The following is a 10,065-nucleotide window of genomic DNA, read 5'->3' as shown; positions in this document are numbered from 1 at the left end:
TTACGGCTGTTCCACATACAGTTCCTCCTCTAAATATCCATTTAGAAATGCTAACTTCACATCCATTTGGTATACATGCCACTTGTTGTGGGAAACAATAACTAAAACAGTCCTAACCGTGTCCAATTGAGCAACATGAGAAAATGTCTCATTGAAGTCTATAGTGGATTGTTTTGTGAAGCCCCTTGCATCACCTTGCTTTATGCTTTTGCACATTTCCATCAGCATATTGTTTACTCTTATGAATCCATTTGACACTAATTGCATATTTGCATTCAGGCAAGTCTACCAACTCTCACTTTTGGTTCTTCTCAATGGATTCAATCTCTTCATCCATGGCTTGTGCCCATATATCAGTACTTACAGCCTCTTCAAATGTTAATGGATCATCTATATGAGAAAATAAAGCAAAAACTAAAAAAGAATTTGTAGTTTTAACATTATACAATTCAATCAAATTCCTTGTTTTTTGTGGCATCATGCTAGCTAGAGTTGGGTTTAGAGATGAAGAACTACTTGGACTGCTAAAAGAATTGCTTCTCTATTGGTGTGGAAAGTAATCTTGAAGATCTTCTTGGTGTGAATGAAAGTGTAGCTTAAGCTACAACTTGTGGTGTTGTCCTGGGATTGGAAGGGGTTGTTTGAGTTATAGCTAGTGTTGGAAACACTTCATCCACCATTTTATCATGCAGAACAGAAGCAGCAATTTTGACAGTCCTCTCTATGCTTCCATCCCATGCTTCATCCTCCACAAACTAAACATCATGATTGATTATAAACTTTCTATTGATAGGATCAAACAATTTATATGCCTTTGTATCCTCTCGTAACCAACAAATATACATTTTTGACCCTTATTATCTAACTTCTTCCTCAACTCATTGGCAATATGTGCATATGCAACACAACCAAATACCTTCAAATGATAAACATTATGTTTCCTACTTATCCAAACCTCTTGAGGGACTTTGTTCTTCATGCTCTTTCTTTGGCACATGTTCATGATGTAAACAATAGTTGCTGCTTCCTTAGTCCAATATTCATTAGGTGGACGTTTGGCTATCATCATACTATGAGCCATCTCCATAATAGTTCGGTTCTTCCTCTTTGCTACATCATTTTGTTGAGGTGTATAGTGGGCTGTGAATTTCTTGTGTATGACATGAGATATACACAAATTTAAAAACTCATTGGATATATGTTCACCACCTCTATCTATCCTTACAACCTTGATGTAGTGACCACTTTGCTTCTCCACAAGTGCCTTGAACTACTAAAAATAAGTAAATGCACTAGACTTGTGTTTTAGACAATAAACCCAAGTTTTTGTTGTGAAATCATCAATAAATGTAAGAAAATAAGTGTAGCCTCCTATAGATAGTGTTTGTATTTGCCCAAAAATATCTAAATGCACAATCTCAAGTGGTTCGCTAGCTTTGTTTGACTTTCCAACTGGAAATTATTCTCTATGTTGTTTTCCCATGATACATCCTTCACAAATTCTTTCTAGTTTTTCATTTAGTGGAAAATCCTTCACCATGTTTTTATATGTAATAGCTTCAGCCCTCAAAAATTCAAATGGCCTAATCTGAAATGCGCTAACCATGACATCTTTGACCATTGATTGAAATGTGGCTTGAGTTTCTACACAACAATCCCTTTCTTCTTTGGAGTTGCACTAAACTATTTTGGAGCTATCTGTGCCTACTACTAACTTTGTATTTTCTACCTTAAAGGCTGCTCCATAATTTACATTTTTTGTCTCATCAATAGCTTGGACTATTTTTCCTTTCATATAAATTCTTATTCTTAATGGAAATATGTGATTGCTTATAATCTTTACCTTGGCTATAATCTGATTGCTTGTAAACTTATCCATAAATACACACTTGTTGTTTTCCATATATACTCTAAAGTCTTTTTGTACCAACTTCCCAATACTCATTAAGTTGTGTTTTAGACCAGTACCATAATATATATCAGGCATAACTTTTAGTTCTCCATTTTTTGTTAGAATATTAACTTCGCCTTTACCCAAAACATTGACTTTGTTGTTGTTGCCAAGTGTAACATCAGTTTGAACTGATTCATCCAAGCTATAAAACAAATCCCTATTACCTATCATGTGATTACTACAATTAGAATCTAAATACCATATGTCACATGGGCTTTTTTGGACAACAATACACTCAATTGGAGAGCTAATAGAAATTGCTTCAACAATCTTAGTGCATGCAATGAACATAGTGCCTATGGAAGTGTTACTTGGTTGATTTGCTTATGTTGGTCATATTGTTTTTTCTTGCACTCATAAGCATAATGCCCAAACTTCTTACAATAATGGCATTGAATGTGTGATTTGTCAAATCTTTGGCCACTTGAGTGACTGAAATTCAATTTTGACCTCTTCCACTAGCATTTGATGGAGTGCTACTGCTTCCACCTCTAGAAGACCTTCTCCCTCAACCTCTAGGGCTATTTCTTCTATGTCCTCTTCCATAGCTTATAGATGACTATGATGGAAATGCATTCTCCAATGAAATGTGTGACCTATTTAGTCTATATTCATGATTGATAAGAGATGCATGAAGTTCATCAACACTAAATAGGCTCAAATCTTTGATTTCCTCCAAGGCCACAACTAAAGGGTCAAACTTAGAAGGAAGACTCCTAAGTGCCTTCTCAACAACCTTCCTATCCTCAATGACCTCTCCATGAGACTTGATTTGATTAATCAAAACAACATGAGTAAAGAAAGATTATATTGAATTTGAGTCTTTCATTAGCTAGTTTTCAAAATCTCTTATAAGAAGTTATAACTTGGCAATTTTTACCTTATACATACCTTGATAAGCAATTTGCACTATGTCTCATGCATCCTTTTTTTCCGTAGTTGGTGCAACTCTTGGGAGTATGCTCTCATGCATTTCTTGATGAATGTAAAATAATACCTTCCCATCTTTCTTCCTTTGATCCTTCAAAACATCTTTCTTTGCTTGTGTGAGAGCATTATAAGCTACCTAGTTTACTGGTTCCACATAGCCATTTTCCACTATTTCTCAAATTTCTTGAGACCTAAATAATGATTTCATGGTTAAAGACCAATACTCATAGTTTTTTCCTGTGAAAACTAGGCTTTGCACATTGACAAGGGATGCACAAGAAGTAGAAGCCATTAATGGGTTTCAAAGGAAAACTAAGGACCCAAGAAAAAACAAAGGATTTAATTAATTCTGATACCAAATGAGGGAAATGAGTAGAATGATTGCTCTTCCAATAGCAATAGATAGCAGCAAAATGAAGAAAACAAGAACAATAGATAAGGATTAAACACAGAACAACAAAAAGAAGATAGAAAATTGAATATAAAAATACATATATTTATATGAATATTTACAACAATAGGTTCAACTACACATAAAACTTGAAATCATGCATAAACAACTCTATTCTCTAGATTTTTCTCTTTTCACAATAGTCCAAACTTGAGCTGAAGATTTTTAAATCCACACCCTCTTACAAAAAAAAAACCATTCATAATAATGATCAGCCGAATGGCTTTCTTGGAGAATATATCAAAAAAGCATTCATTACATATTTGCTTGTTTTGCAAGGTAGTCCAAAACTAACAAGAGAAACTTACCCTAGCTAACTGACTGACAAAATTGAATAGAAATGAAATCTTCTAATAGCCCAGCTATCATTAATTAATATTTTCCAATAATTTTCAATATTAGGGTGTGAATGCACATTTCCTTCATTTTGTGCAAAAGCTTCAAGATTTTTAACTTCCTCAATATAGGTGGCTTATATAAATACCCAACAAACAAATGTAGGTATTCCCATGTGTATTTAAGTTACAAAATTTCGAAAAAGAAAAAGAAATTAAAAGAGGTGATAACATATTACAATACATAATTAGAGCCAAAATGAAAAAGTTCATAATCAATGTAGATATATCCAGGATATATTAAATTCAATCTTGACAAAAGAAGATAAATTGTTTCTTTATAAGAACATTTGATTTTAAGAAGGTAATTGTTTCTTTCACTTCTCTTCTCTAAGTACTCGTAGAAGATCCAAATTTGTTTGTGGCTAGAGAATACATAGTTTTCTTCCATTGTAGATGCTACTCGAAGAAAAAGGGAATGGATACATTGGGTCCCCATTCAAGCATTTAAGAGTTTCAAAATACTTGTGACATAAAGAAGTGGCACACTACATATCACAGGAACGTGATCATACAAAGAAAGTGGCACCCTACTACCGAATATGGATAAGCTAGGTGCTGAGGATACTTTCTAGCTCTTTAGTTTTGATATTCTTTGACTTATTAGGAGTTCCAAAGACTTTGCAAGGTCTTAGTGTTTCATCTACTCTAGCTGATGCAACAATAGAACCATCTAGACTCTAGAATACAAAATACAACAAGGGTTAACATAAATTGATATACCAAAATGCAGGAATGCAAACATATACATATAGCAACAAAACTCATACATGTTCGAGATGCAACACCCTTGAAGTATGGATAGTGAGCTCTGCAATCTTTGTCATAGATGTATATTTCTATAAAGTCAATTGGTTGTCGCAATACCCATGTGCAGTGAAGAGCTCACGCTCATGTTTATTCCACAACAATTCACAAACTGAAGAGTTGGTGTCAATAGTCTTTAGGCATTCTCCAATGAGACTATTCCACAACTTAATTGAACTTAATTTATTGGTCTACAAGACCTACACTAGATGCCAATAGATTGTGCTAGAAAGGGCACCATGCCAAGGCTATAACTACATTATTATGTTCCTCCATTCTGTGAAGATACCAATTTATACCATTAGAGGACATGTTCTTGCCCTAGATATGAAGCAAGTTGTCACTACCTCCACTCCCAAGTTGCTCACCAGATAAGGACCACTTTAATCCACACACTTCCTGCTCATGACCTCTATATGTCTTTACATTAAAATTACTGATACAGACATTGTTGGTGTTTGAAACTACTTAGCAACAAAATGCTCAATACCAGAATGATAATACTCAAATAACCTAAGGATTAGCCAATTCCTATTAACAATTACACAAGTAAACCATTTGGACCCAACTTCAACAAAACCAAGGGTGGTTTCCTACTCTTTAGGCTCTGCAAAACCAAGTGGGTATACCTAGGGATGATTCTAATGCAAACTGTTGTGTGAAAATTATCTTAGTTTCATTTTGATTTTCATCTTTTATCCCTAAACACATACACAGTTTACCAATTTCCTTAATGATTTCAAGTTCTATATGCATCCCTCATAAGCAAATGTGGTCATAATTCTCCTAGAATTTACAAGTATTCCTGGAAATAGCAACTACCTAAGACTCAAAAATTAATGTAAATGAGTGGTGACCAGCATTATAACCTTGAACACAATGGAATGAAAATGACTTTGAATTCAAAAAAAATTTTGACATGTGGAAGTAGAATTACTCTCCAACACCTCTGATTTATATGATTAGTGCTTTATCCATGGGGGCAAAGAGTCAAATATTAGGAGGAGATCTTGTTCAATTAAATTGTAATTGAATTTATCAACTATAACCACCTATTTCCATTCTTATGTGATATCCTCTTTGTAAACTCATGAATTCTACTAATTTAGTGAAGCATTTACATAAACCATTGAATTAAAAGCAACAATATAAGCAATACAAAACCTATTCAGACTGCATTCAATCAATTGAACTTTATTCAAATGATCTCAAAATTAACAAATTCATAAAATGGAGATAGAAAATAATAGTGACACAGATCTAGTTCAAATACCCTTTGGCATTATCCTTTTTGCTAACTAACATAATAACCAATAGAAGCTTAGTAAAGAACCCAAAAATTCATATTGATTCTGTCATTTCTATTTGTCATCAAAAATGTACATGACTGGAAGTAAACTCAAAAATAATTACACATGATTGGACCGATTGTACTTTCTTGAAAACTGAAAACATACAAAAATTTAGAGCCTCACAATGCCTTGAAAACTCATTTATATAACATGAGTTTCAACAAGCAAAGGGCAATTGTGATTGATAGGTGTCCTTTTACAACAATAAGTATAACAACATTTTTCAAAAAATCTGGACACCTTAATTCAAAAAGAAACAATAAAAAATAGTTGCAGATGACAGCTAGAGCATAAAATCTTTAACTTTGTCTTTCTCTCTAACTGCTTCCTACTGGTAAAGCTTTGATTTCTGCAATTGCTTCCTAGACAATAACTCCTCTCTTGGTGGGCCATTCACATGTCTTAGTTGTTGCTAGTTCATTAACAGACTTCTACCACTTGGCATCAGTAATCAGTTTCCCTTCTGTAGTAAACCTATTCATTTCAGTTTCAACCTTGAATAGGGTGTCAATAAGTTCATTGAAAACATATTGATCAATATCATCTTTGAAAAAAAATGCCACTTGTGGCAAGTCTACAATATGGTCAAAAGAATTAGACAATTCATTGAAATCTTTCACTTTACTATCAGAATCAAGGACAAAAAGAATTAAAGAATGAAAGCCATTTATTAATACTTTCATTTTATTCTGTATTGCTACCAATTTCCCTATGAAGAATTGCAAAAAATCTTTCACTTTGTTCATGCCTTCTTTTACAACAATAACTTTATCTGGCAGATCTGGCTTTTTGGCTAACAATGGTATCAATCTGTCAAAGAATTGCATATATGGTCCCCATTATTGGAAGATAGAATCAAGACATCCTATTGAATCCTTCCATGCCTATTCTATAGATTGTAGATTGATGAATGCACTATAGGCATCTTGAGATATTCTCTTCAAAGTGCTTATTCTATGGCTTAGTACATTCATCATAACACTTTTCTTCATTGCATTGTCAGACTGAGGCACTTCTATCTCCACATTAACCATAGGCACTAGCACTGTTACCCCTATAGGTATCTCCTCTATTTGGGCCTCTACTTCTATAGTGTGCCTTTCTTCTTCCACCTGCCTAGGTGCATATTCTGCCTCTATTGCAGCCTTGAGGTTCTCTTTGAGGGATGCTATTTCTACTTCTAAACTTTGAATTTTCCCCTCCAACTCTTCTATTAACTATTTTTGTACATAGCTCGTCTTAAGCTACTCTTCATACAATTTTCTAATATCCAAACATTCATTATATACAACAACTAGCCTATCCTCAATTTCATCTACCTTTATGTCTTTCATGAGTGCAAAGTGTTTGACTAGGCTAGAGATTTCTTTCCCAGTAGTATTTTCTAATGTCCACACAATCATGTTGCCTTGTTTAATTTCCTGTATGTCCATCATTCTGGGCTTTTTGCTATCAAGGGTAACAATCCACACTACTAGGGTTTTTGTATCTACATTAAAACCTGACCCCCTCTTCAACCCCTCACTGCTACTGGCTTAGTAATTGATGGCTTTATCTAGTCTTCTCATTTGATCAAGTACAAAAGCTTTCTCAATATCTTGGTTGGGTATCAAAATCATACCACTCCTATGTACTAACTCCCTGGCTTCTACAGGGATCATTGTCTCACTTTTTGGGTCATAGGCAAGCCGTTTATCAACTATTTCCTTATTTTTGTCAAGATCTTCTCCTAGCATAAGGGTCAATGTGAGATCATTTTTCTTTATTTTATAAAGAAAGCTTTTAAACTCTGATGATTTGATGAAATCATCATCTTCCATCAACTTTTTAGATTGGATGAGCCTATCATCCAATCTTGATGCTACAATTTGAAGATCACTTGAGGCTTTTCCTGCCTCTGTAGCCCTTTATTGTAGATAAGTTTGCCTAATATCAACAAAATACTCATCATTTCCAAGCATTACTTGTAAGGCTCTACTTACAACCCTCTCTGAGATGTGCATTGTCTTCTACCTTTTATTGCCCTTTGACACCCATGTTTAAGTTGATGGTTGCTCCTCCTCTAACTCAAAAGCCAACTGTACAACTAGCTCAGGGGATTCTCTGTTTACAGTGGCTTCTTCTCCCTCTGGCTCATGTGGCATTTGAGACATGATGTGTTCAAAATTGTCTAACATTTTTCTCAGGTTGCTAGGGTAGGGAATTTCTATGTAAAAACCCTTAAAATCAAGGTTGGTCCTTCTCATTGCTTCCTCTACCTTCCTTATTTCACCATACTTTCTTAATAGCTCATCAGCCTCTCCTATGGCTACTATGTTGGCAATTAAATACTCTATAGGGATTGGCTTGCTTGGAGGTTGAATGTATCCCCTTATGGCCTTAACCTCATTGGTAATATAGTTTTTAGGGTCACACATCCTATAAGGCCCAGTAGCAAATTTGTATTGGCCTAGGTATTCACTCAACTCCTCATATGCATTTTTTCCTATTTCAAAATCCCCAACCTTAAAAGTTCTACAAACAAATGTGGGATTATGTAGAGAAGGAGGAATCATTTCTTTTTTCATCAGTAAAAACTACCAAATGAATTCAATAATGGCCAACCTGGGGGGTAAATATTTGGGTAGAAGATGAGGAGGCTATGGGCATGCATATATTCTCATCAAGGTGCACTCCTTAAACAAAAAGATGTCCCCCAGGTTATGATCTAATTTTGTTTTCTCATCTAAGAATGAAGGTCTAAGAAAGGTTTTTAAAACATTTAGTGCCCTAAAGAAAGTATGATCTAATTGCCTCATAATAACAGAACTGAACAAATTAAAAAATACAAGTGCATTTGAATAATGGAAATTCTTATCCCAAATGCCAATCCAAAGTTGCATAGGTACCTCACCAAATTCATTTGAAGTCTGATCAATTAAGTCTTGGCTGATGTAACCAATGTTGTAGTATAGGATAAGGTGCATCAGCATTAAGTAATGGAGGAACTTGAAATATTTCAATTCTCCCTTCTTTGGATTGACAATTTGATTGTGCATGTTGTCCATGATAAAGGCCACATAATCATATTCTTTATGGTGGAAAGGGTCTTGTATGTCACAAGCCATCAGGAGCAGGGAACTATAGACACAATCCTCTACACCATCACTTCCCAGCACTTTGTGTAGCCCATATACTGTGTTCTTGAAACAATTCTTGAATCTGCTCAAGGGCAAATGATCACCCACTTTCCTTGGAATTAGCCCTACTTTTTTAACATTGTAGGGAATATGAGGCAGCATAAAATTGTTCACAAAATAGGTCTTATTTGTCCCAAATTTACCTTGTAAATCTTCAATATCAATAGGTACATCCATCTGCCCTTCCAATCCAAAAGCCTCTATGAAAGAAGCTCTATCCAATGTGCATAGTAAACTCTCATTATGTCTCTGGAATGTTCTGGTGACTGGATTGTAGGAATTTATCAGTGCCTTTACTAGGTCTACATTAACAAACACTTCTAAAAATATCAATTTTTCCATATTTCTATTCCATGGGTTGCAGACTTGCACATTTTCAGTTCTGTTTTGGTAGAAATATAAAAAAAAAGTTGAAACCATCAATTCTAGGGCATTTTGCATCCCTAACCAAGAAATAAGGGTCTTCGAAGATGTGTTCATTTTCTGAAATGACATTTGATGACCTTGGAAGAATTTTCAGCCAATCTTCAGAATGCTTGTTGGGCTTCCTTACCCTTGACTTTTTCTCAATTTTCACAGTGCCCTTCTTCCTTTTTCCTTCCACTATGACTTCTAAAACATCATCACCTTCAGCTTCAACCTCTACCTCTTCTCAGGAACCTCTTCAATCTCCTTGTTAGCCATTTTCTTTATAAATTATACTTTGAACTCTTGGCACAGTAACATAGAAATCAAAAGGCTATGGATGCTTGTAAAAATTTTCAGAGCAAGAACACAAACTCTTCAAAATGGCAATATTTTAGACATTCAATCAAATATTTATGTTTTAATCATTCAGTCCACCTACCTTTTAATTAATTCTACATGCATGAACTTTTAATACCAACCTTGTAGGCTGACAACAAGGAATATCAACCATGAAATTCAATCCTGATGTCCTTTTCAATGTTTTATTTTACTTGACCATGGTGAATTCATCCTTTTTTCTAAATTGGTG

General features: G+C 34.6%; 1 pseudogene; it reads right to left on the bottom strand.

The window, feature by feature from the left end:
* The window catches only part of LOC149528951 (cell division cycle 20.2, cofactor of APC complex-like), an 88,751-nt pseudogene continuing 78,686 nt past the window's right edge, over positions 1 to 10,065 (bottom strand).

This window comes from Cupressus sempervirens, chromosome 11 (genome assembly GCF_028749045.1).
Source record: "Cupressus sempervirens isolate cs-2001-9-10 chromosome 11, ASM2874904v1, whole genome shotgun sequence".
NCBI classification, from domain to species: domain Eukaryota; kingdom Viridiplantae; phylum Streptophyta; class Pinopsida; order Cupressales; family Cupressaceae; genus Cupressus; species Cupressus sempervirens.
Note: the sequence above shows the minus strand (reverse complement) of the source record. Positions and strands in the feature narration are given on the sequence as shown.